The sequence below is a fragment of the Lonchura striata genome, chromosome 6 (assembly GCF_046129695.1).
Source record: "Lonchura striata isolate bLonStr1 chromosome 6, bLonStr1.mat, whole genome shotgun sequence".
NCBI classification, from domain to species: domain Eukaryota; kingdom Metazoa; phylum Chordata; class Aves; order Passeriformes; family Estrildidae; genus Lonchura; species Lonchura striata.
Genome location: NC_134608.1, coordinates 19,086,814 through 19,113,265, shown reverse-complemented (window position 1 = coordinate 19,113,265; position 26,452 = coordinate 19,086,814). Strand labels below are relative to the sequence as shown.

At 34.7% G+C, this 26,452-nt stretch overlaps 1 long non-coding RNA gene across 1 annotated transcript in view; it reads right to left on the bottom strand.

The window, feature by feature from the left end:
• Positions 1 to 11,993: 11,993 nt before the first annotated feature.
• The window catches only part of LOC110477271 (uncharacterized), a 62,053-nt gene continuing 47,594 nt past the window's right edge, over positions 11,994 to 26,452 (bottom strand). The window contains exon 4 of the long non-coding RNA XR_013340149.1: positions 11,994 to 12,039. This is a non-coding gene — a long non-coding RNA (uncharacterized LOC110477271). The remainder of the gene's footprint in view (positions 12,040 to 26,452) is intronic.

Sequence of the window (26,452 nt, the reverse complement as noted above, 5' to 3'; positions counted from 1 at the left end):
AAATAGTATTTATTTTCTTTTCATGTGACTGTTCTTAATAGGGGCTGTATGTCATTTTGTCAGAGAACTGCTAGTTAATATCTGAACTGTTCCACTTTATGATGAAATTTTTTTTTGTAGTTTCAACTCAAAGTCACAGCCACAAAATTTCCATCGCTTCTCTTTGCTCTTGAATATTTACAATCATTCTCTCCAGTGAATGCCCATATGCAGTTTTTTATGGGAAGTGTACAGTGCTACTCTACATGTTTCACCTAATCCTAGCCAGTGATCAAATGTATAGAATGAAGAGAGTTGTACATCTGAAATGAATTTGGCCTGATGATTCATGTGCTATTGGTTAACACTGAATAGAATCATTTGAAGGAAATTGCTCTGGTGGCACCAGGCCATTCAGACCATGGCTGTTGTATTTCATAGGTCTCACCCTCTAAGGATTACTTATACCTTACAGAGAAAACAACAGCTGTGTAACACATTTAGCCTCCACTCTATAGACATATCATTGATGTTTTCCTCTTTACTACCTACCCACAAACCATTTGTGCCAGCAGTTCCCAAACCCAGTAAGAGCAGGAGGGTCAGAATGCATCTCAAGCTGCAGAGGGAAACGGAGAATGATAAATTTAGACTGACCTGGTTGCATTCAGGTAGGACAGACTGAGAAATAATTTTAAGCCCTTATTTCTCTGGTCTTCTGCTTTTCCATCTGGGTTTGGTTTGTATTTCAGGATGGACTATCACTATATCTTAGCTAAGCAGAGATATAAAAAACAAATTTGAGAGTAGGGCTATCATTCACACAGTCTGGAGACTGACTTTTCTACAGCTTATCCCCACTTATTGCAATGCAAGCAAGCTCAGAATGAAATGTCAGATCAATAGCTATTAAGTATTACAAAACAAATTAACATCAATGAAAGTGGGTGGTGGTCAGAGAGTTTCAAAAACTGTAATGTTCACTTGAGAGAAAGCTGATATCCCCTTAGAAATCTGCTTTTCTGAAATGCCCTGTTTATTCCCACCAAATAGTTGAAAAAAAAAGGATAGTCTTCCCTATTGTAAGTAGCTTAAAATTAACCAAAAGCATAATACATTTCTGAGGAGGTAGAAGAGGTGTGGAAGAAAACGGTTACACAATAGCACTGGAGAAAGACACATTTTACATAGTTTTTCACAGAGAAAATTTGTTAAACTAGAAGAACATTGAATGCATCCCACATGTTAAGTGAATACTTTCAGAGCCATCCCGGGAATGCACATCTTGATTCAGCATTTCTTGCCATTGGTTACTGTGACCAGGTGCTGGGTCCTGCAAAAAAGTTGTCAGGTTCCATGCAGGCATGGATAAAAGAATGTATTTAAGGATTCTACCATCCCACACATAACATGAACCAATATCAAAGTAGTAGATTTATTTTAAGGATGAGAACAGTTAGGGAAAAGAGACAAAAGGAAAAGATTTTGTAAAACTGAAACAAAATAATCACACTAAAAATACAAGTTATGGTGATTTGATTTTGCTGATTTGGGGTTTTTTCCCCCAATTCTCAGGTTTAATAAAAAGTTCACTTGCTTCACAACTTTTTTTCTATCCCCTCCAAATACAAATATTGGATCTTATTGGTTCAGGTGACCTTACTTATTCATTAGGGACATTTTTGTAGTTGACAATTAGCCCTTTTCATCAGCAGAAAACCACTCTGCTATGCTTACACACTAGTTATTTTAAATAAATTCACCTTTTTCTTCCCTTGAGATCATGTTAAACTTGCTCAGCAATCAGCATCCCAGGCATGCACACATAGAGCCCTAAGACATGGGGAAAAGACTGGGATGGGTGTGTGCTGAGTCTGGCACTCAAACAGAAGCTCATAAAAATTATCTGTATTGTAATGCCACATGAAAAGGAGCCACCCGTCTGACTAGCCAACATGTTTCTGCATCTCTGCAGACAGTCAAGATCAGTAAATGTTTAACCACCACATTTTCAACAATGAGTCTATTCATTAGAATTAGGAGGCGAGGCATAACTTCACCACAAAAGACTGTTGCACCAAGGCTATTAAAACAGATATCAATTTACAAGGTACGTAGAGACTGGTTGAAAAGACAGGCACATTTTTACGCACACCACAGGGCTGGAAGACCTTCTCAAAGAAAATTTGACAGTGACTGACATCCATTACAAGTATAATTAATAAGAACAAGGAAACTTAAGTATCATTAAAAAAACCCAGCTTTGATGCTTCGAATGAAATCTGTAACAAAAAATTCTTGTGTCGTTTCTTTATAAGCAGTGACAAGTCTATTTCGATTTACACTTGGGAAGATACTAGTTTCATGCTTGTGTGAGTAGGGCAATTTTTTCCCTATTGCAGAAGATTATTCTAAAATAATAAAATTTTTTAAAAAATCCAATCAAAACAAAATCTCAAAAGAATATATTTCATAGATAGAGGAACAAGATTCTTTAGTAAAACAGGTCAGATTCTTTACTAAAAGAGCTAAAATGAAACAAAAAAAAATACAAAAAGAAAAAAATCCTCTTTCCTGTAATATATGTTTATCTCTGAACTTGTAGCTGTGCAAGTACATTTCTGAGTTGGTGATTCCATCTGGTTGGACAAGACCTTTTTAGCTTCTCATAGATAGTATTTCTATTGTGCTTCTGATGGAAGATTGTGGAGAAATTAGTAACCAGTTTTCTGATAGAAATATCATATAATTGAAGCAATTTCACAAATCAAAACTGCAGATGCTAATGGCAAAGTGCACAAGCAAATCCTGGAACGAACAGCCCCTGGCAAAATTTCCATTCTCTTGAAATAGTCACTGTGCTACTCTGCCCTTGCAACTACTTCTGTGGGCAATGTAAATCTGTACGTGTGTCTGAATTAAAGTGACAAGGGAAAAACACATTGTCTTAAATGCTTCAACAAGTTAAAGGTGTTGAATCCAGTGTTAAGATTCTACATTTTTTTTAAATATGTGCACATTTGAAAGCAAATTTTCATGGAAGAATACAAAAATCTCTTTGCACTAGAGTGTTACTCTATTTTGGGTGTTGTTTCTTCCTTGTCATAATTCTTTTCATAGAAACATGACATGACTCGTCACCATACCCATAGTATTGCAAATATAAACACGACATGGTATATGATTTATATGTGCATATGTGTACCTGCCTCTGTAAGATGGTGAAATATATACACAACCACTCTGCTGCCTTCAGGGAATCAAAAATATAACAAAAAAGAAAAAAGTTTTAAAAAGAACCCTGTACTTTTTAAACAATGGTTTTAAAGAGAAACCAGCATATTTTGAACTTTTTGATATATATCAGTTTCCTCTTGATCATTCTGTGCAAATCATCCTTCTGGCAATCTTGCTTAGATTACTGTCTGGATTGGAGAAGCATCATCCTTATTGAAGCTTTTTCTGTAATGGCATCTTATGGAAAAAGAATATCTATCCATATTCTTGAAGCTTTGTGTCATTCCCTCTCATGGAGAGTCCTAAGAGTCCATTTGATTACACATACATATAACACTCTCAAACACATTGTGGCTGCTCCATAATATCACAGAGATATTTGCTAACAAATGTTTAATGCCTGTAGATACAGACACTCTTCCCCCTCCAAAAGGCAAAACCACATTGTCACACATTTTTTATAATCTGTCCTTCTGGTCACCTCTACCTGCCAGTTCCTAGGATAAGAGCAACGCCAGAAATATTGTATCCAGTCTGAAGTCCCTCATTATGAGAAAGATGTCAATAAACAGAAGATCAGCAAATCCTCTCAAGATGACTGAAAGAGTTTATTAGGAGCACTTATCATGTGAAGAGAGGCCCAGTGTCTAGGGCATATTAAGTCTTTAGAAGAGGCAGCTTTGAGGGAACGTAATACTTGAGGGACATGGAGAAGATGGAACCAGACTCTTCATCAGGGTATGTGATAGCAAGATGAAAGATAGGCCTAAATTGAAACAAGAATGGTTAAAACTATCTCTAAGAATATTTTTTTTCTTTATGTGGACAAACAAGTGTTGGAAGTAGTTGCCATTCATTAAAGTTAAGCAGTGTTTATGCTTGGAAGCCCTTAAGATCAAACTAGATGCAAGTGCTAATTTCATATCCACTGCTTTGAGCAGGGGCTTGGCCTAGGGATCAGCTGAGCTCCCTCCCAGCACGTATCATCACAGAATCTTGTGAGCACTACTGAATGTGACTTAGACGTTGATATTTCAAGCATACATTAATAAAGAAGACAAAAGAGTTTTGAACTCTTAATTTTAGGTAAACATCTCTTATTTTCAAAGCTTGAACAACATGATAATATGTAAACCTCAAAAAACTGAGCAATTGAATAGCTGAGGTTTCTTGTTAAAATTAGTATTAACTACCATGAAAATAAATACATCTGAAATGAAATCCTAACGTGCTTCCTTTTGCCTTTTAGCTTTTTGTGCCAGATGTACAGCCATGCTATTTTTATTTCTTGGATATAGTCTAGAGAATGGTTGATTGATGGAATATTTATTTTAATTTGAATGTTGTTTTCATATTTAATTAAAATTAAGTATTAAAATAAGTATTAAGTGTTTTATTCAGTGGCTGCTGAAGTCCATAGTTTTCTGCTAAACTCTTCACTTGTGTAGCTCTTATTTCTTTTTTCGCCCAGTAGTGATAAATTTTATATTTCAAGAGTACTACATGAATATAGTATGGCTAACGCCTTTTTAAAAAGAAATGCTGACATTTTAATATTGCATTTAGTGTTCTGAAGCAGAAGAGAAGGAAGATAGAAATAATTAATAAACTCCAATAAAATTGCACTGTGAAGAAAAAAGCAATATTAAAATTTCCCTTTTTGAATTGGCATTTATAACTCTTGTATTTTATATAGATTTTACATAGATATTTTGCATACATATTTTACTCTTGTTTATTGCCAAGGCATTATCTTTACCATAGTAAAAGAATTTTTGCCCTATGTTATTTAAGGTTTTCTACTTGTTTGCAGTCCTTAGTTAACTAAAATGCTCCCAAAAAAGTGATGACACAGACCTACACAAATTCAGACAGAGATCATGCTACACATGTTTAATTAATATATTAAAACTTTGGGACATCTTACACAGAGCTGCAGTAAATCCTTTAGACCATGGAATGAGGTGGTTTCAACACTTAAAATGAAGTTTGGGTATGTTTGGTTGCCTCTTTATATGTTACAAAGTTGTGGTTGTCACTCTGGATCACTTAGTGAAATTGATTGTCCTGTAGTCTGTTAGTCATTAGGTTAAGATGTAAATGCCCTTTTTGGGTCTTAAAATATACTGATCTGGAAAGCAATACAAGCAATTTGGGGAGTAGTGGTGCAGATCTCTTCAGAATAAGTCTGAACTATTTCCTGCAATAGGCCAGTATTCAGCTCTTTTATTCAAACTACATTTGCCAATATATACCAATTATTTCCTGTCTTACAAATAATTTGATGTTCATATTACTTCTCAAACCATTTCCAGTTCTCTATGCTGTTCTCCTCTTCTGAATAAGGAAAGCACTATTCATAAAATATAGCCTAACAAACAGTTAATAATACCAATCTGAAAAGTGACTCTTTAATAGCTCCTATTAAGGAAGGAAAAACAAAGTGATATAATCCTGCTATTCATGACCTGTTCATGAATAGCCAATGAGGGTGATTGTAGGAGAAACTGTAAGCTGATGACTCGTGGCTGGGGCTCATCATAAGTAAATAAATATACAGTGTATGTGGCTCTAACACACTTTCCCCTTCATGACTTTGGACTGTAGTACATTTTTCTCTCTTTCTTAATCCTCAGTGACTTAAAAACAACAACCACATATGCAATGAACAGCAACTCATTGTAATTTCAGGTGATGGGTGTGAGCCAGGTTTGTGTAATGTCATTGATTCTGCTATTAGGATAGCAGTTATATAAAACTTAGGAGCTTGCACTCCACCATTCATCTGCAAGCAGTCTTGCAAGCTAATGTTTCTATTGAGTCACCAGGAATGGAAGATCTTCTCAAAAATGTCTGGTGTAAAATATCTTCATGAAAGAATAAACTGTTTTGGAAGAGGTTTTCAATAATTACCTAAGAGTTTTACCTTTTCCTATTTCTACTTTTAGGTAGAAAATGAATATTTATTAATATAAATATTATAATATTATCAATAAATATATTATTATTAAAGGAATATTATTATTTAAAAAGTAATCTTTTAAAATAAATATTTTCCATAATATTTTACTGGGTTTAAAGCATAAAGAAAGCTTAAACCTTTGAAATGACATTACAAGCTTGTTCTCCTTTCATTATTTCCTCACTTGCTGGGTCCTTATTTAAGGGAAGATATTAAAAAATACAGATTCTTTACTTATAAGGAGTTGGTTCAGACAAATGTTTAATGCTCAAACAGCCACCAGGCATTGGAACACATACCATCTGTTTTCTTCCATTCCCCGTGTTTGTATAGTCAGCTTTCCCAAAGTAATCAACTTATTCACTAGGAAAATAAACTGTGATCCCTATCTGCCAATTCTATTTGTCCATCTGTCTACCTATCTGTCAGACTATATCTGCAAGGAGGACTTAGAAGGGTAAAAGTTTTCTGAATAATTTTGAATACACACAAATAGAAAAACCTTTCCATGGTTACCATATTTTTTTTCTTTTCCCAATTAAAAGTCACCAATATATCCTTGCAAGTATTTTACAATATAGAAAAACAAGAAAAATGTGTAAATAACTATACTGTAATCTAAAAATATTGATGTCCAGAGCAATTATTTACATGCATTTTTTTGTCAACACTTGCTGCCAATTAACATGAATAGAAAGCTGGATTGGTCTATTACTTTCTAAAATGAGTATGACCAAAATAAGAATTAGGGTCTGAACTACATGAATAGTTATCTTGATTTCTTTGGAATGCTTTTTGTTCAAAATCAGTCATTTGATTTGCTGCAAAGAGAAAAAATCAAATGCTTATTATTAAGTAAATTAATTTAATCCAGAATAATTTATGGACTTTATCTCATGTGATAGAATCTAATTATGAAAACATTTTTAGCAAAAATTTTAAGAGTCTCACAAAACAATGCAAGACACTAGGCTGGATGATTCAGACAGAAGTAGCTAATTATTAAAGCTGCCCACAAACATATATGCATGCCAAATACATGGTTTTGCTATCATTTTAATGATATAGAAAGATTCAAAATTTCATAACAAAAATCATTGTTTACTATGCAATTAATAGAAAGTAGACTCAGAAAGGTTTTTTTATTTTCATTATTTGAAAATAGTAGTGGCTCATTTCTGAAGAATTTTAAATCTTAAAGCACAAAACCAAAAAGAGAAAGTTATTTCAAAATTATGTATTTGATTTTAAAGACTGTAGATCCATCTACCTGTCAAACTAATTTATGCTATATTTTATTTAAAACAGAACATAACCCATAGTACCAGATTTTGATTTTTACAGCAATCAGCATTATAAAACACTTCTGACTGTTGCTGTGGTAATTTCTGTGTGTATTTTGCATGTTTAAGCACAGTTTCTTATTTTCAATAAACTGCAGATGAGATCTTTTAGACTAAAATTTAAGGGTAAAATAATTTTTTAGTATTATTTTACCTAATTTGTATATTTTTAACTCTAATTATAGGCTAGTAGCTAGTCTTCAATTCTTCATTTCTGCTTCATGTTAAGAGTGATCTGTAAGTATCTGATAAATATGAGAACATTCCACCTCTGGGGAAGTATCAATCCTCAAACCAGGATACTCATGCAGAAATTAATGTATTATTACATTTACTATAGTCCTGTGAGATACAGAAGATTTATTGACAACAGTTTTGTTGGTCTGTGGACTTGCTTGGCAAATGATGAAACATCTTCCTCTGTCTTCCATTACCCACTGCTATACTTCAGCAAAACAGTAGAGGCTGGAATCTTTGAATCACGTGGATCTTGAGTGAACCTGTAAAGCCTGGGTTTAAATACATGCATTTAAAATAATGTGAATTACTATTTAATTTGATATTAGATTTTCATTTTTTTTAGTGTCAGTGTTTCTGAATCAGCCGGGATAAAGTAAAAAAAAAAAAAAATTAAATACATAACTATAGTCTTGCTTTGCTAGGACTAGTAGGACTATATATCTCTTAAAAGGGTGTAGAGGTACTAACTGCCTTCAAGACCAGTTAGAGCTTATTATAACTAAGGAGAGATTTTATTAAAGTTTCCTTTTTTTGTGTAATTAAGCCTTTCAAAAAGCTGCTCTCAGATGTTGGAAAGGTAAGAATGAAAATAAATATTCACTACAAGCCCTCAAAAAACAGCTTCTTTCTGCAGAGCTGGCGAATCCAGCAAATGTAAGTTTCTGTTTAAATTTATAACATATATTGTAAATTATATTCCTTTTTAATAATGTCTTCAAGATAAGTCTATTTATTAACATATTGCTGCTCTTGGGTGAGACCAAAAGGAACATGGATGTAACCCTCAGAAGAAAGCAAGCAAAAAATTAAGTCCAGATTGTGTGACATACGGCATGGCAGTCACTGTAGATATCAATATAACCTCAGCAGCACAGATATCAGCATTGACTAAGCATCTTAATATTTATTCATTTTCCAGACAGATTTCACAGCCTGACTCTGCTCAGTGCTGCCACAGCTACTATCCAGCCTGCTAGTTCACAGCATCTGAAGTAGTGCTGGTGCCTTGGGGAAAGATGGTTTCTATTTTCACAATAGAGAACCAGCTTTTCCCTTTGAGGTTACAGAGTTTTTCATTGGATTGAATTTTGTCAGAATCTATGAAATTCGAACATTATTTGGAGTCCAGTGCAGGCAGGCACACCTAACACTGTTGGCCATACAGAAAGATAAAATAAATACAAAAGGCAGAGAAGAGCTTCAGAAATTTATGTAATTCATAATTTCATCTCTGATATTTATAACAATGAGATGATTCAAAGGTGTGATCATATATTTAGGGCACACAATGAACTACAGAAAGTCACTTTCTGGAATCAATGCTGACTAAACAAATGATTCCTCAGGTAGTCAAAATTCCTTTAAGCCCCATATACTTTTTTCCTTCTGATCATTTCAATGATATAGTAAACATTTATAAAAACATATATCGGATTATTAGATTAAAAATCCTTCTGAACAACCATGACTCGTGCTTAATGCAGTGATAACAATAAACCTATTGAGTAATCCTAAATAATAAATTATTTTACCAATTACCAGATAACGCCCTTGGTTCCATCATAGCTAATAAAAATTTGGGGCAAAGCAACTATTTGGAATGTGTCTGACATGGGCCAAATATAAAACTCTTTTGCCATCAAAACTGACTATTTGAAATGGAACAGTCGAATAATGAAGGCTCTGCAAAGGTTTTAGGAGTCAGCCCCTGTGATATGAAAATTAGGCCTGAAAATAAAAATCTATGCACACCTCTTAATTATTATTTTTCTGTTCATCACACAAAGGCTCACAGAGTAAAAAATACATCTGATTGATACTTCAGCAGCTTTTTAATGGAAGATTACTAAAATGCAGTTAGTGTCACTGCTCAGCTAAGACTATGAAATTCAAAATTTACTCCATCCTCTCCAGGAAGAATTAATTTCAATTAGTTATTCAATTTTGCACAGGTTTTTTTACTTATTGCAATTATGTGATTATCTAATTAAGTCATTAGGTATCAAGGCAGTTATCACAACAGAATTGCATCCTGGGAATACATGTTGTCTAAAACTTAAAAATTCACTAACAAAGATGCCTTTGTTATGTGGCAGGAAGAGGGAGGAGGTAAATGCCCTTCTAGTGGAAAAAAAAAAAGAAAAATGTCTATGAAGTTCTAATATGGACAAGATTGTTCTTATACAACTGTCAGAGTGAGGAAGTATTTTAATAAAATCAGAAATGTCTGCTATTATTTTTAAAAGTGGCCAACAGTGTTTTGTGCAAATTCAGATACCTTGTCAGCATATGGGAATATTAATCTTGCAAAACTCGCTGTCTTGGTTGTAGGCTTCATTTGAACTCTACTGAGTAGGAGGAACTCCAGACAGATGACTGACATCCACAGGCACTGGTGTTCTGTCAGCTGAATGTACCTGCCAGATCAAAATCTCACAAGCACTGAGGGAGGCAAGATGGGGCACATTGTACTCTATGTGAAACTGAAGTTTGTCCACATGTACACTACATTCTGAAGTATATTTTTGGTGATATCTATAAGTACCATTCAAATAAAGCACACAAATCAAAAACTGTACCTGACCTATAATATGCAACCAAAATGACTGAAATAAATTTAAGTATTGTGTGAGAAAAAGGTATTTGAATAAGCAAGTGTAGAAACCCAGTCTAGCAGGTTTTTTCCCCCCTTCTCTCCTTTGACAAATATTCAATACTGAGTTGAGGAAATCTGAACTGTAAGTAATGAATACTTTTAATGGAAACTAACATTCATTTTTCCATGCTCCTTTGCAACTTCTAAAGAAAAATATAATAAATGGAATTTTTGAGTCTTTAAGAAAAGAATGAAACAGCAGTGTGAAGGTTAGCACTATAAGGACCCCAAGAAATCTGAGAGCTATAGTCTGTTCTAAAGTTCTGTACAAATTTGTGTAACATGGAAAAAAACAGTAGCAGAGAGAAATAAACTGAAGTAAAGAATATAAATGTTTTCCAGTGATAAAACAGTGCAAAAGGTTTCCTAATGACCCCCAGAAAAAGGATCAAAACTCCATAGGTTATGCAATTTAGAACTGGACTGATAAAACCATGACTGACTACATTGAGGAAAAAGATTTTATACAAATTCATTAGAGACACACCTTTGCTTTATAACCCAAGATAAATTTTCTAATTCTGATTGCCATTAGCCCTTGTTATTGAATAAGAGCCATTCTAGGGTGAATATACATGAATACACACACACACACACACACACACACATATATATATGTATATATATATATATATATATATATATATATATATATATATATATATATATATATATACACATACACATCTATATATCTCTATAGAGAGAGAGAGATATCAAGGTACTACAGCTTTTCAACCCAAATTATCTTGTGTGTTTTTTTCAATTACAGAAATTTATCAGATATTTTCCTCTTTATTAACAGATAGATTGAATAAATAGCAAATAAAACCAAGCAGAAATCAGTGTCAGAATCTTAAATAAATAATTGTTATATCATATGTCTGCTCTTACCCCCTTTTCCAACCTAGAGTGTGTGTCAAGCCAGTAACAGATCACTGACTGAATCCAAAGTAAAGCAGCTATTGATTTGAAACACTAAATTCTCACATATGCACATATTCCATTCCTCTCTGCCCAATTCATGTGGTACAGATTATCCTAATTTTTGTCCTACTCTGTGCTTATCTTCTGCATAGAAATATTTCACTGAAATAAAAGTCAGTGTGCCCAAAATCTTATTCAACATCACAGGGGATGTATTTGAATAGCAATTACTGATTTATTAAATATTCCAGAGGTCAGATTAAATCATATTCTCTTTATGGAAAAGCAATTCATTCAGTTGTTTTGATGACACCTGCCCAACTTTTTCTAATTATCTTACAGACAATACTAATTTCCTTCTAGAATAGTGGAAAAATCTGTTACAAACCAAAGAGAAATTCTGTTTCTCTATTGTATTTAGGAAAGTGGTTTATGTGTTAAAAAAAATGCAGAAAATGAAAGGCACATGCAACTCTTTTTGTCAAAGTAAATGTCATTCAGCAATCTAGTGTGTCAAACAAGGATATGTAGGGCCAGGATAAGCATGCTGCAGCAATCATCTCTAATACCCACCATATGCCTTTAAGGATGGAAAATGTGGGATGTGACAGATCACTGGAGATGAGCAGGGAAGGATAATGGCTGTTGGAAGATGTTCTCCACAGCTCCCTCCTGCTCCTCTTTGCAGAACAGGACTGTGGGAGAAGTCAGAGAAAGAGAGTGACATAAGAAGCTTCTTTCATAGACTGCATTTTTCTATTCCTAGTGTGACATTTTCATTAATATTAGTTCAATTACTCCTGATCTGCAGCAGAAAAAAAAACAAATTTAGGATGAACACCCAACATTTTATCCTAAGTAGTTTTTAAAATGAGAAAGAGAACTATTTCTTTAAGAAAAACAATATTTAAGAAAAGAAATCCTCTCTTTTAAATCTTTCATCTTTAAATATTCATAAAAGAAAAAAAAAGCTACTGTATGGGGACAAGAGATAAGAAACAGAACAAGAATTTATGCATTATACTTGTTCACAGTTTTTTAATTTCTAAAATGCTGCGTGACAGTTGTGCTTTATGAAGACAATAGAATTCCTATACACTTCACAGCAGAAAATCAGCTCTCCATTCCCTGCCCACACCTAAAGCCACGCATCTATGTAATTTTTATTTAAAAGTTACATTCCTTGAAGAAAGATTAGAATCTTGCCTTCAAAAATGCTTCAAAATCTCAACATTTCAGAGCATGGTCAAGGTCTGGCATGAGATTTAGTTAACTTTGAGCATCACTGCAGAAGAATTAATTCCTAAGAGCTTATATATTGATGGATTCTCCCTATTGTTATACTGAAATAGTTTCCTTGTGCTTCTCCTGGGATTCAGGTTTTTTGACCCAGATCTCTTCTAAGAAATTAACCTTTACCAACACTGCGTGTTGTCTAAATATCATGCTTTTATGATTTCTCTAGAGATGTTTGAGAGCAGCTGTGAGCTTACACTTATAGCAGCAGTTCATGCTCTGTCCTGAGAGCATATTCTCCCCAGGGGTCACAGCAGCTCTTGCCTCTAGGACCTCCTGTACCACCTCTCAACCTTTTCATGACAATAACCCTCCAGAGCTCTACCCTGAGATCTGTGCCTTAACAGTGCATGCAGAATTTGTTGTAAAGACAAGAACAAAAGACAAGCCCCAAAATGCAAAGAGAGTTGATGAATGCAACATTTCTAAGTATTCATTTTCTTCCAATCTGCATATAAATATGCATTGTTTTTGAGGTTAACAATATACAGCACTAAACAGCATAAAGACTGGGAATGCGTCAAAGAGGAAAAATATGTGTTTACAGTGAATGTATTTCCTTTAAAAGAAGCACATGCTTGTGAACACATGCTGTGGCAGTCTCTTTTGCCAAAGCAGTGAACATATTGTTTCTCACTTAAAATTGGGGTAAAAAGGGTGACTGAAGGTAAGATCTTCAGGTGATGAGACTTGTAAAAATGCAAATACCTGTCTGTAAAGTGGTCAAAAAGAAAATCTCAGCCTAGGAAGAAAATGGAGGCAAAAAGAAAGCTGTGTGAATTATTGCACTTTGGTGCAGGCTTTTTTGGGTTGGAAAAGATCTTTAAAGATCATCTAGTTAGATCCAAACCCCCTACAGCTGACAGGGAAAATACATCAAGCAGCACTGAGTGACGAGAGCAAAGTGTTGCTCTTAACAAAAGAATTGATCCAACCAGGGCTACTTCAAAAATAAAGGCCATATCAGTGATGGTTCAGCACAATTTTCTTTCAGCATTTTAAGTATTTTAATTAGGAATGCAACACTTTTTCAGTATTATTTCACAAATGTATTAAAAACTACCAGTGTATCAAATAGTAATATTTGAAAATATTATACAGTAATATACAAATAATAATCATAACACTTCATCTAGACAGGAAAAAAAACCTCACAACAATCAATCAACAAAAAAACAACAACAAAAAAAAACAACCCCCAAAAAAACCAGCTCAAAACTTTAAGGGTTTACCTAGAAGGAATAAGAGGCTGAATGTAATTTGCTAAAAATACATAAGAACTGTTATTCTTGCCATAGCTCTCTTATCCTTCTGAGTATTTATCTTCTCTCCCATGTTCTTAAAGTGGTCTCCACCTGCATTGATGGTGAAGAACCATTGAGCTCACTGTCTACAACAGGGTCATCCCAACATGAAATGACAATATTCAAGGACCGTATAAAAAACAAGCATGACACTTAATATTTTATGAAGTTTCTAATTCTTCTGTGCCCACAGAGATAGATAAAACCAGAAGAAACTGGATATTCCTATGCTAAATAGGACATCACTAAACAATAACCCTCTCTCCGGTGGGATGGACTGAGATTCAGAAAACTCAGGTGAGCTCAAGCCATGTCAGGTACTGACACACAGCACCATTCACAAGAATTGTTTCCTGAAAGTGACCTGAAATCTTCCAAGAGAGTCTAATGGTGAAGCCTTTATCAGAGCCCAGCTGGAAAACTTGGGTGAGTCCTTTTCTTTAATCTTGATGCTTGCAAAATCTATCCTCCTACACACAGAGAAGAGATTTATGTGTGTTGTGCCTAGTCACAAATTAAAGTTCAAGGTTCAGGGAAATACAGCAGCTTCTGAATTTTTTTAAGTTTGCTAGTCAGTGTTGATAACATGTCCATCTACATTCTCCAAAATGCTCATCAGAAGTTCTTTGCATGGGTACCTTGTGTGAAAACACTGTAGTGGAATAAAGTACTCAGATATCAATCAGGAAGGCCATAATTACTCAATTAATAATATTAGGTAAGAAAATCTAAAAGGTCCCATCCTGAAGAAAAGTCTTTTCTCTGTTGGGCTGTACAAATCATCCACCAAGCAAAGAGACAGTCTTCTCCAAAACACAAAGCATTTCAGTGAAAGAAAAAGAAGACATCCATCTCCTCCCCAAGAGTTTGAAATATTTCAAGAATGACTGTCTTAAAGGGAATCTGTGACTGACAAACATCCATAAACATAAATAGTTTGAAAGAGAGGTTACCCAGAGAATGTACTTTGTGTGTTATTGATATTTATAAATAGAAAAATGTTCTATTTACCTAATAATGAAGCAATATTAATATCACTCTATTATGCAGACAAGGACCTCATGAGCATAAATGACATAGTTGATTCTCTTCACTGGCTGAATCAACACTGAATTGAGGACATCGAGTCATTCCTTTTTAGGAAGAATTTTGGAACTTAAGATCCCCACACATTTGATTCAGTTTAAGAAGAAAACATTTTGGACTAATGCCAAACAGTTTAAATAATATGTCAAATATAGGGACAAATATATGGTGTTGCCACCTATTTTCAAAATGCAAGACAAGAAGGTGGAACAATGGAAGCAAATCAGTGCACGAAAACTTTTATGAAGTGAGAGACATGCAGAGTTGTCTATGAAGAATGGGTACCATCAGAAAAGATCAAGTCCAGGTGTAAGTTACTGAAAGCCCTCTTTTGATCTAACATTATTATGCCTTCCCACCAGCAGGACACAAAAGGGAAAATATCAGAAAACCATCCGTTAGCATTTCCTGTGTGTTAATTACCACATGAGCCACAGTTTGCAACAGAGTTCCAGGCAAACGGATCTTTCCACTGGTAACATATTTGTCTGAAATTTAATTACATCAAATTATATTTTTCTAATCAGCATTATAAAAACTTATAGCTTCACTCTACCTCCAGCCTCACACCACTTCTTATGAAGGAAGGTTTAACCATTCCTTCTGAACATAGCCAAGGAACTCTCACTGAGTTCCAATTTCTTTGGAGTTCTCTCAGTGTAGGAATTTTCTTAAATATTTGGAAGTTATAGAAACATAAAATCATAAAAAGCTTAGGGAAGGGACCTTAAATATCATCTGTTTCTAGCCTCCCTGCCACGAGACCTGTCACTAGACCAAGTTTCTCAGAGCCCCATCCAACTTTACCTTGAACACCTTTGGGAATAGGAAGTCCGGAATCTCTGTGGAAAAATAAGGAAAAAAAGCCCCAACAACTCCAATTATTTCATCCTGTGTTAATAGAAGGAGTGATCAAGTCAGTGTCTCTCCTCTGCACTCACTCCAACAGGTCTCAGTCTCTCCTCCTCTCTTGGAGTCCTCAGAACTGCTTGCAGCACTTCAGGCAGGGTCTCCCCAGAGCAGAGCAGAAGGGCAGAATTAATCTCTCAACCTGTTGGCCATGTTGCTTAGGATACAGCCCAGGATGTGGCTGGCTTTCTGAGCTGCAAATCCACATTGCTGAGTTTTTTTGAGTTTTTCATCCACAAATACTCCCATGTCTTTCTTCCCAGGGTTAATTTTTGATCAATTCCCAGGCACAGGACCAAACCCCTGAGACAGCTAGTAAACTAGTTCTATCAATAATAATAGGCTTCCAATAAGTACTATTACTCAAACCATGAAATGTTTGCTTTTGTCTTCTATCTGCCACAGGAGTATGACTATAACACACAGAATATGTGATCTGTGTCTTACCCATTTCCCATTAAAAGTCTGAGGAATTACTTGTATTTGCTTCAGAACAAGTTATGCTTGTCTGGACTAATCCCATAAAATCAACACCCATAAACTTAAACAGACAGATGTCTGAAAGGCCAAAATATTGCTCTTTTGAGAAAGTGATAAATGCCAGAAAATGACAGAACATTTCTTACTGACTTTTTCAATGACAGTCTTGCTGCTAGACCTTAGTTTATAAAGCAGAAGTTCTCTCTGCATGAGGGACCACATCAGTCTAATGCTCCTTTTGAAATAACCTGCTTGTGATCAATGAAAAGGAATTCTACGACATCTGCCCTGTATTGCAGGGGACTGGGGGTGGATCAACAACACACAGTATAAATTCAGAAAGAAAATTCTACATCCAGAAATTATGTGGGGAAAAAAAAAAAAGAGCTTTCCATCCTCTAGTTTACTGTCTATTGTTTTCTTCAGCTTTTTTTTTATTACTAACTTTTTAGATTTGATCATATATCCAGCTCTAACTTCCAGAATATCAAATGCAGAACTCAAAAATGAGAAATGATCTTTTGTATCATGTCTGAGGACTACATTTGCTTTGGGTTTGTGATCTCCTTTGGCTTTGGGAAGTGAATTTTTATACATGGGGAAGAATTTTAGCAGCCCTGGAAGCCCACAAATATTTCTAGACATAATTCTGCCTCCAGACACATTCATATTAAATCTAGACCTGTTCCAGATTTACAGGGAAAAAATTGAATTTTATTTTTTTTCTCATTGTAGATTCTGTTGCTTTGGCAGGAGAATGGGCCAGAGAGTACTAAAAAATCCACAGACAAAGGAAAGGAAAAGTTCACTCTTTCCATGCATATTGGGTAGAAAATATCATTCAATAGTTATATTCACAGGAGAAAGGAGAACAGATGTAGAAGAGAAATTTTATATCTTTGTTGCTCTGAAAGTTATGGTGATAACAGTGCCACTTATACATATATTTATCCCCAATGCTTACAACTGTGATTCACTCTAACTTTCCAACTGTTCAGGCATGTGGGTATTTGTTACAGTAGTGCAAGCCCATTGCCACTTGGATTTAAACCACACATTTTTTTTTTATTTCTTTTCTGGCTAACAGCCCAAATCCACGCAGCAGGTGCTGTCTTAGGAATGTCACCGTCTAATAAAAGTACTGTAACATAACACAGAACCAATAAAGTTTTCTTTGCATAGACTTTGCTTTTCCTGACAGACTGGATTCCTAATAAGACAATGTCTACAAAATCTAAGGAAAATGAAAATATAAGCTTTATCGTTAAATAGATAATTTTTCTCCCTTGTTTAGACAACGAACTCAGATATCAGGTGACAGAAGCTCTGTGAAATTTGTACAAACCTTTCTCTGTCAGGAAAACAGGCAGAGAAATGGGGAACCCTGGCATTGCGTGTTGTTTTCATTATTTCTTGGTGAGAACTGTGACTCCATTCATGGTTGGATAAAGGGTTTAATCGAGGAAAATGCAATTAAAACAAGCAGACTGGGGTAATCAGCAATTGTTTGCTAAAAGATTTGCAGATTCATTTCATCTGTAGGATGTGCATGCATGTAATTCGCAAACTTCAAGTTTGTTAGGATGCTGCTTTTATTTATCTATTTTGTAATGCAGAACATTTCCAGGCAGATTTAATCCGAGATATGATTTAAACACCCGGTACTTCATAAATCCCATATACACAAAACTAATTAGCAGTTCAAACAAAGGAAAGATTTCAGCTTTCAGCAATATTTTAGAAGCCCTGAAACTGGGAACAAAAGTCATTAGACATCAGACTGAAATGCTGAAGTGCAGACACAACAGCATTTTCAAGCTGGATGAACAGAGAGTGGCATTACATCCCTGATGACTGTTTACTTCAGCTGTAGCTGCTATTCTAATTGACTTTTTTATTTTTTTCAAAGACAGACTTTCAAAAGAAGGTTCAGAGGTGGAATATGTTTAAGTTATATTCAACAGAATAGGATGCATAAGATATATCTTTTCTTCTTTTAAAACTCTTTCTACCTATCCTGCTCAGAATGTCTTTCAGCTCTCAATTTAGCTCTGCAAGATATCTAAAAAATATCACAAGGTAAAAAATACTGATTTTTGGTGCACAGAGGTAGATTATGTTAAACTAATCACTTAACATGAAGTATAGTTTTCAGTGTAGTAGAACAGATCATGTTCCAGCACATGGTGGTTGATTTTGAGAATTTATAACAATGTGTTCTTTCTCAGTGCAATGCAAATGCTAGTGCAAACCAGAAAATTCACTTTTACTACCTGAACAAAAAGGCCATTTTCTCGTTAAAATTATAATTTCTCTTTTTAATTCTATATTAAAATTGTATTTAAAATTTTTCACCAAGATTTCAAACCACTTTAGAAACAGGAATTATATCTCAGAATGTTTTGACAAAATAATCATAATCACAATAAAGATGGAAACACTCTAACAGCGTGATTTGCTATCTGGGAGTACCCTCATTCATGAGAACAATCTAAGCATGAATATGTAACTACCAGATATCAGCAGTGGTTAAGCACAGTTAAAAACTAAAAACATACTTAAAATTTTCCTGACTCAGGGCCAAATCAATTAAGTAGTACCACCAGATTTTCACAGTGACCCATACACTCTACTAACAGACTTTTGCTTAAATTGTAACAAAAATCTGATAATATCTCAGGCATACACTGGGCATACTTGCATACATGGGGCCTGCAGGGGAAGAAACACAATTGTTGCAATGCAAGAAAGCACACACTGGTGATCTTAAAATAAAATATTAACTGCCTTTGAAAGCTATTATTTACCTGCCTAAGTTAGTATTAATCTTAAACATGTCAGAAAGCATTACATTGGAAATCACTTCAAATATAAACCTGCATCAGCACTTAACAGTTGTGGTTTTTTGGTTGGAAATGAATAATCATAACTGTTAGTACAAAAGTGCTGATTAATTCTGCTTTTCTTTGAGGTGTGTGATTTCACTGGCATTAACTCTGAAATTTACAGTATATTCTCACACACAGGGTTCTTGATGGGGCATCCCTTTCCTCATTTCCTTTCTTCTTGGCAGAAGCAAGCAGTATAAGGAGACAAAAGTAACTTTCTAAAGACTAAGAGGAAATTGCTAACACACTTCCATTTTTCTATTTCTTTCACACTCACTCTTTTTGTTTTTTTTTTTTTTTTATCATTAGACAACACAGAGCTTTTTCTGTGCTACCTTTAATTAATGGCAAACATTTCAGAGGGAGAAAATGCCTTCAGGGAAGGGTTTACTTTCTAAAAAGGACTTCGTATTGCAAGTAGCTGACAAAGGATTTTATTTTCCAGTTGTACCAGAAGATTAAAAACTTCAGTTCTAGAATGCATATATCTACTGAAAAGTTTTCTGCACATACGATAAACAGAATTAGTTGCTGCACTAGCTTTGTGTAGAAGCTAAATTTCTCTCTCCATAATGTTATTATTCCTGCTATGATGGGACTTAAATGATGTATCAGGATTTCATTGTACTAACTCTATATATTCCTGTAATAAAACCTAGTGTCCTGTCAATTGATTAAATAAAATAAATAAAACCTTCCCTTTTTAAAAGAATTGTTGGAAAGAAGTGGATAGAAGTATCAGTTAACAATAGCAGAAATCATCTCTATGTTATGGAGCTTAAGGATACACCATATGATATCCATCCCTTATAACAAAACCCATCATGCATAATTGGTTTATGTATTACTGTAGATAAATAAATCTGCCTTATGATTTAATTCTGACCTGTGTTTTTACAAGTAGTCTGACCAGCTTGCAAAACGTGATTTTGTTGAGTGAAGCAGATGGGCAGATTTACTTCATAGATGTATAAACTTAGAGGTTAATGAAACTCTCTGTCAAACATTAATACCTTTACATGCGACTCAATATCAAAGCATCTGAGGACTTCATACTGCAAACTGTGTATCTGCTTTGATACAATGAATTTTCATTTATCCCTTTCAAAAGTGAAATTAAAATCAACAGAATCTGGGCAATGGCTAGCTGAGCTGAATTCCTGTAGGACTGATCATCTTTCCCACCTACAGTTATCATACATTTAATGGATGTATTCTCCTCATTTTTATCTGATTAATATACTACTGTTATATATATTATACTACTGATAAATTGACATTTATCTGAGAAATTAGTTTTCTGAGACCTTTCATTGTTATTTTATAAGCAAATGGGAGTCAAAAAGAACCTGGGAATAATGTAAAGAAATCAATTTGGAGGAAACATTTATTGTTAAATGTATATAGGTGTCTGTATGGCTTTGTGTGGCAAGGTTTTGGTAGCCAGAGGTCTATAAGGGTGGCTTCTGTGAGAAGCTGTCAGAAGAACCACCGATGCCAGCTGGCTGCAAGACAGATCCACCCCTGGGTCAGGGCTGAGCCCATCAGCAGCAGTGGTAGCACCTCTGGGGTGACGTGTTTAGATCAGAGCAGGGAGAAAAAAATACACAGCAGCAATTGCAGTGGGAAAAAGGAGTGAGAATATGAGAGAAACAACTTTGCTGACATCAAAACCAGTGAAGGCAGAAAGGGAGAAGGAGCTCCAAGTGCCAGAGCAGAGATTCTCCTGTAGCCCAGGGTGAAAATCACGGTGAGGAAACTGTCCCTGGTCACCCTGTGTGATATCTGCACTGGAACAGATTTTCTGGCAGGACCTATAATCCCATGGGGGACCCATGCTGGACAGCCTGTTTCTGAAGGACTGCACACCCTGAAAGTGACCCCCACTGGAGCAGGAGGAAGGGTGAAAGGAGTGGAAGAAATAATTTTTGATAAGCTAGCCACAAACCTATTCCACATCCATCTCTGATGCTGGCAGGAAAGGAAATAGAAGAAATCAGGAGTGAAGTTGAGCACAAGAAAAAGGGAGGTGTGGAAGGAAGGTGTTTTAAGATTTAGTTTTTAATTCTCATTACCACACCCAGATTTGATTTTTACTACATTAAACTAATTTCCCTACATCAAATGTTTTGCCTGTGATGGTAATTGGTGAATGATTTTTCTCCACTCTTATCTCTACCCATGAGCCTTTCTTATATTTTCTCTCCCCTGTGCAGCTGAGGAGAAGAGAGACAGAGCAGCTTTGGTGGGCACCTGGCATTCAGTCAGGGTCAGTCCAAAACAGTGTCTATGCCATATTTAAGAAATAAGTCACTTCCCTGTTTATCACCCACAGAACAGGCAGGTATTTAGAGGAAATTTGGTACGTAGTGTACTAGGAATGTTACTAGTTTAAATAATCCTCTGTTTTGGTATGGGAAAAGAAAATATTTTCTTTGAAAATCTGAACCATCAGCATCAAGAATATTTGTTCTAAAGTAGCTCACTTCATTAGAACTTTTTTCCTTAAATGAATTTCTCTTCATATATTTAGTGAGTAATATTTAAGTATTTATTATACATTTGTAATATTTGTCATCTTTTAAAATACAAAGGAGATATTTGAAACCTTGTAAAAGGAAGATTTTTTGCAAATGTTTATCATCCTGCTCATTGAATAAAAAAACTTTTAGGCAGCAATCCTAACAATATTTGGGTTTACTAACATTTTCTTATAAAATTAATTAGAGAAGTGTATAAAATTTTAAAAAAAGGGGATAAAAGAATAAAAAGGAAAACTAATGAAAGAAAGGAAAAAGAAGAGGAAGAAAAGAAGGAAGAAGAAAATAATTAATTACACCAGATATTAGAGATTTTTTTAAAATTTCCTAATATTTTTCAGCAGAAATCCAGAATGTAACTGTAAAATATATCTACAGAACAGATGTGGTAATTCAGTTTGTTTGTTTTTCTTAGTGCCCAGGTTTATGTTTGTGTATAAACAATGTGAATATTCTCCAGCAGTTCAAAAACACACCCATCAGGCTTTTTTCTCTCTTTTGGGGAGTCAGGAGGGTTTGTGGAATTTTACAGGCTGCTACTGAGAGGTGGGACTGTGGCGGTATGTGAGCATTTTTCCATCTGTTCCACTGTGATTTACCCGAATTCCATGCAGATAAAGAAGAGCTGTTACATCTGACAGACCTCCCTAGGCTGCACTATAAACAGCAGGAAAGACCACCTGCTACACAGAAACTCATGTTACATCAAAGCAGCAAGGATGGCCCAGTCCCAATCAGATGGTAACAGAACTTCTAACCACAGCATTTGTTTGGTAAGTTAGAAAAATTTAAAAAGAGACCTGCAGACTAGATGTGAAAAACCCTTTCAGGGATTCTCCAGAGAGGTGTAAATATTTTTCATGAAACAAAATGAGTTTGTAAATGGTCTTGCCTGCTGTTCATCATTTGTTTATGTGTATATTGGCCCCAATTTTCTTTTACTTACATATCATGGCTTCATCAAACTCCACTTATATGAACTAAAGACCAGATTTTCTCAGGCCATTGGAAAATTACGTAGTTCGCTACCATGATTTACCCTTCTCCTTCAATTAAAAAAAATTCCTTACGCAGGAAAAAGAAAATATAAAAGTCTTGATGACAAGCAGGAACTGGGTCTTTCTTGATGTAAGGTTTTGTGCCTTGAAATATTTTTTACTGTCTTAAAGCAGAGTGACAGCAAGAATAATGGTGATATGTAATACAGTTTAGTACTGAAAGCAGTGTTGAAGATGGGAGAATAAAAGCATTAGAAAATAATCCCTTTCACATTCTGCTACTGAAAGAATAAGTTTAGAGCATCATCTCTGCATGCTTCCCAATATATCTTAAAAATGGATCACTGAAAAGAAATCAGGCTTTATTTCTGTTTTTACTGCTCGTCCCATTATCTGTAAATACCAGGATAATGTTCAGAAATGTTGTGAGCTATAAACTTGGGAATAAGAGTGCAAGTACCTAAGCATATCTCCAGAGCTACAGAAGAGTCATTAGAGAGTAACTCAAAAGTTTCTAACTGTTGGCCTACATTGGATTCACACCAACAACTTAGTGCAGAAAAACTCCATATGCCCTTACCAGTCCCTTGAGCAATCAAATCCCTCGTATTTTACACCTGGACATTTTAATGAATTGTTGCAATAACAGCAGGTTTGGGCAAATTGTGTTCTAATTAATATAATATTGCACAATTTCAAACAGCTATGTAGAAAATGAACAAAACCAAAACTGTGTTTTAATTTGTACTTACAAAGGAATCTAACAAATAAGATTTTCTAATTAGTTTTTCACTCCTCCCTCCCTAGCTGAATGTCTAATAGCTGAAGTGTGGACACTGAGTTTCACTTTTTTTGAACAGAAACTTTTAAAAGAAGACAAGGTAAAACTATCTAGACCTAATAGAATGGGAATATAAATTTCAACACCATATTCAAATTTTGGCAATGCATTCAAATAAGCTTAAATAAGAAGAGGAATAATGAAACTCTAATTGCTATTGAGGTGCATTTGTTAGTCCACCCTCCTCTGAGCTAGAAGTATTGCGTAACAGAATAGACATGAGAAACCTTTACAAAATTGTTTGGTACCACAAATGAAGTATCTGAAACATTGCTGCTCAAAATGAGAATTCTGAGACAAAGCTGAAGAAGACTCTTTTAACAGTCCCTGAGAATTCTCATGGTTTTGTCATTTTGTCACATTCACTTCTTTATACTCATATGTAGGACACACAGAAATGAGTAAATCAAATTCACTCATGCAAAGATCTGCTTTCCTGAAACTGTGTCATTCCAACACCTAAGATCATGTTCTCATTCAAATGAAATACATTTTCAGCTCCTAAAATCTCTATGAAATATATATAATTATTATGATTTTCAGATAAAAATACCTAACTACTGAAGAGCTAGGAATAAATGAACAGAACTATTATGGTCTTATTTAAATTATTGTAATCTTATTTCTTATAGCTAGTGGAGAACAAAAAAAAGAGATCTGTGTCTTACTGGCCAAGTGCAGAGTAAACAGATTTTTTTTTCTATACATTTGACTTTCATTTTCATTAAAAATAGCATAACCAAAACAACCTCAATTAAAAAAAAAATCCTGTAAGTACTTAAGTCAGTATCAGCAAAGTTCAGAATATAGGGAATAGAAAATCAGGTCTGCCCCTGTGGGATCATGATTCAAGTTACATTAAACTTGATATCCTTGTAAATGGAATAATCTTAAGGTCTCTGAGTTCAGACCACATGCGAATTGCAACATTTGATACAACTTTTACTTTGCCTTGGAAATACCTAACAAATGAGCTAGGAATTAATGATGTTATTGCCCCTCACAAGGAGGAAAGCAAGGAAACCCAAGACCTAATTTTTGCCCCTCATATATGCATAGATTAGGGGTACTCATTTAAGTCATGTTGCAGCTAGGTACCTGTGCTAGCTTCTAAGATAATTGTCTATATATTTTCCCTAATGGTTTCAGAAAGCTTTGTGGTGTTAGGAGCACACTTTTTTTGGATGAGATATGAAACAAAACCCAACAGCTTACAGTTTTTCAAGATTGCATAACATTTTTCAGAGGAGTCAGTTGGGGTCATTACAGTATTCTGGCCAAATTAAACTGCACATATAGCTGAAATCTCTTGATCTGATATTTCTTCCAACTCGCTCTGGTTGGCTGTGCACTTTTTGCCCTATGCATTTGGACACTATTGAGAGCTGAAGGCAACAGCAGAACAGAGTGTTTGTGGTAGATTTTATGATTTTGCTCTCTGTTTACTTTGGAAAGCACCTTGTGATGCCACATAAATATTTGGTTTATATATGCAGAGATTTAAACCACTCTGCCAAGACCACTGCCAGTGGTCAAGGTAGGCATGCATGTGTTGCAAATGTTTCTTAACAAGATAGCCTAGATACTTTGGTCTGTTTGTGGAGATTATCTTACCTTGCAGGCAGAAGGGTTCCTGGATCTATATTAAGCTTTTTTACTCAGAGGCCATTGGCCAAAAACATTAATTGGAATATTTTCTCTTACACATGTGAAGGACTCTTACACTTTCTCATGCAGATTTTATTGCTTGTTATACAAAATCTGCTCATATTGATATGACATGTGAGTAAGAGCAACCTATAAAATGCTCATATGTGCACAACAAGTAGGATCCACTACAGCCTAGCATTATTCACTGATGCAAAACCTGTAGCCAAGAGTATCTCCGTGGCAGATGACCAGGCACTTTTGTGATCACCCTGAGACATATGGCTTAAGAGGCACCCAAGGATCAAAATACTTCTTGTGCCTTTTGAATAATAAGATTCTCTATTGGCATCTAAAGTATTCCACATCAGTTAAACTTTACTCCTCTCTGTATGACCTTCATATATATATTTCAGACATAAATATTAATTAGATAAAAAATAAACAATGCTACCTGGGCTACTTGTTGTGTTTTTAAGAAATTTTGATTAGAATGTCGATTAGAAATGTTGATTAGAAAAATTATCAAGAACCACTTTGTTTTGAAGGGTTTCCATTTTTTCATGAGCTTTTCAAGTGCTTAAAATTATAGTGATTGATGTTAACAGATGTTATTCCATATGATCACTAATATTATAGGATTATTAACTTCTAAACAATGCAACAATATATTACGTTAAATATTCTTTTGCAGATGTTGCAGAAGGCCATTAAAGTTCCTGACTATTCAAAAGACTACATGAGTACTGATATTAAATAGAAACACCTGCTGCATAAATATTCTAAAGCAGTCACTTCCAATTTATCCTGCATGCAAGGGAGAATTCTTAAATAATGAAGTTCAAGATGGTTGAACATAAATACTAGGAATTGGAGAGCTGTAGTCTAATCTTAAAATGAAACTGATGGCTGATTTGTCAACTGTCTTATAAAAAATTAATTGACACAAATTTACTTATAAGAAGAGCAATGTGTAAACTACTTTCATCTTAGCAAAAAATTTATATTTGGGAAATTTAATATTACTAAAAAACAATTTAAAAAACAATTGTTAAATGTAATTGCTTTTCTGATAATTATAAATTTTGAACTTTAAAATTTTGTCTAAACTGCTTTCTT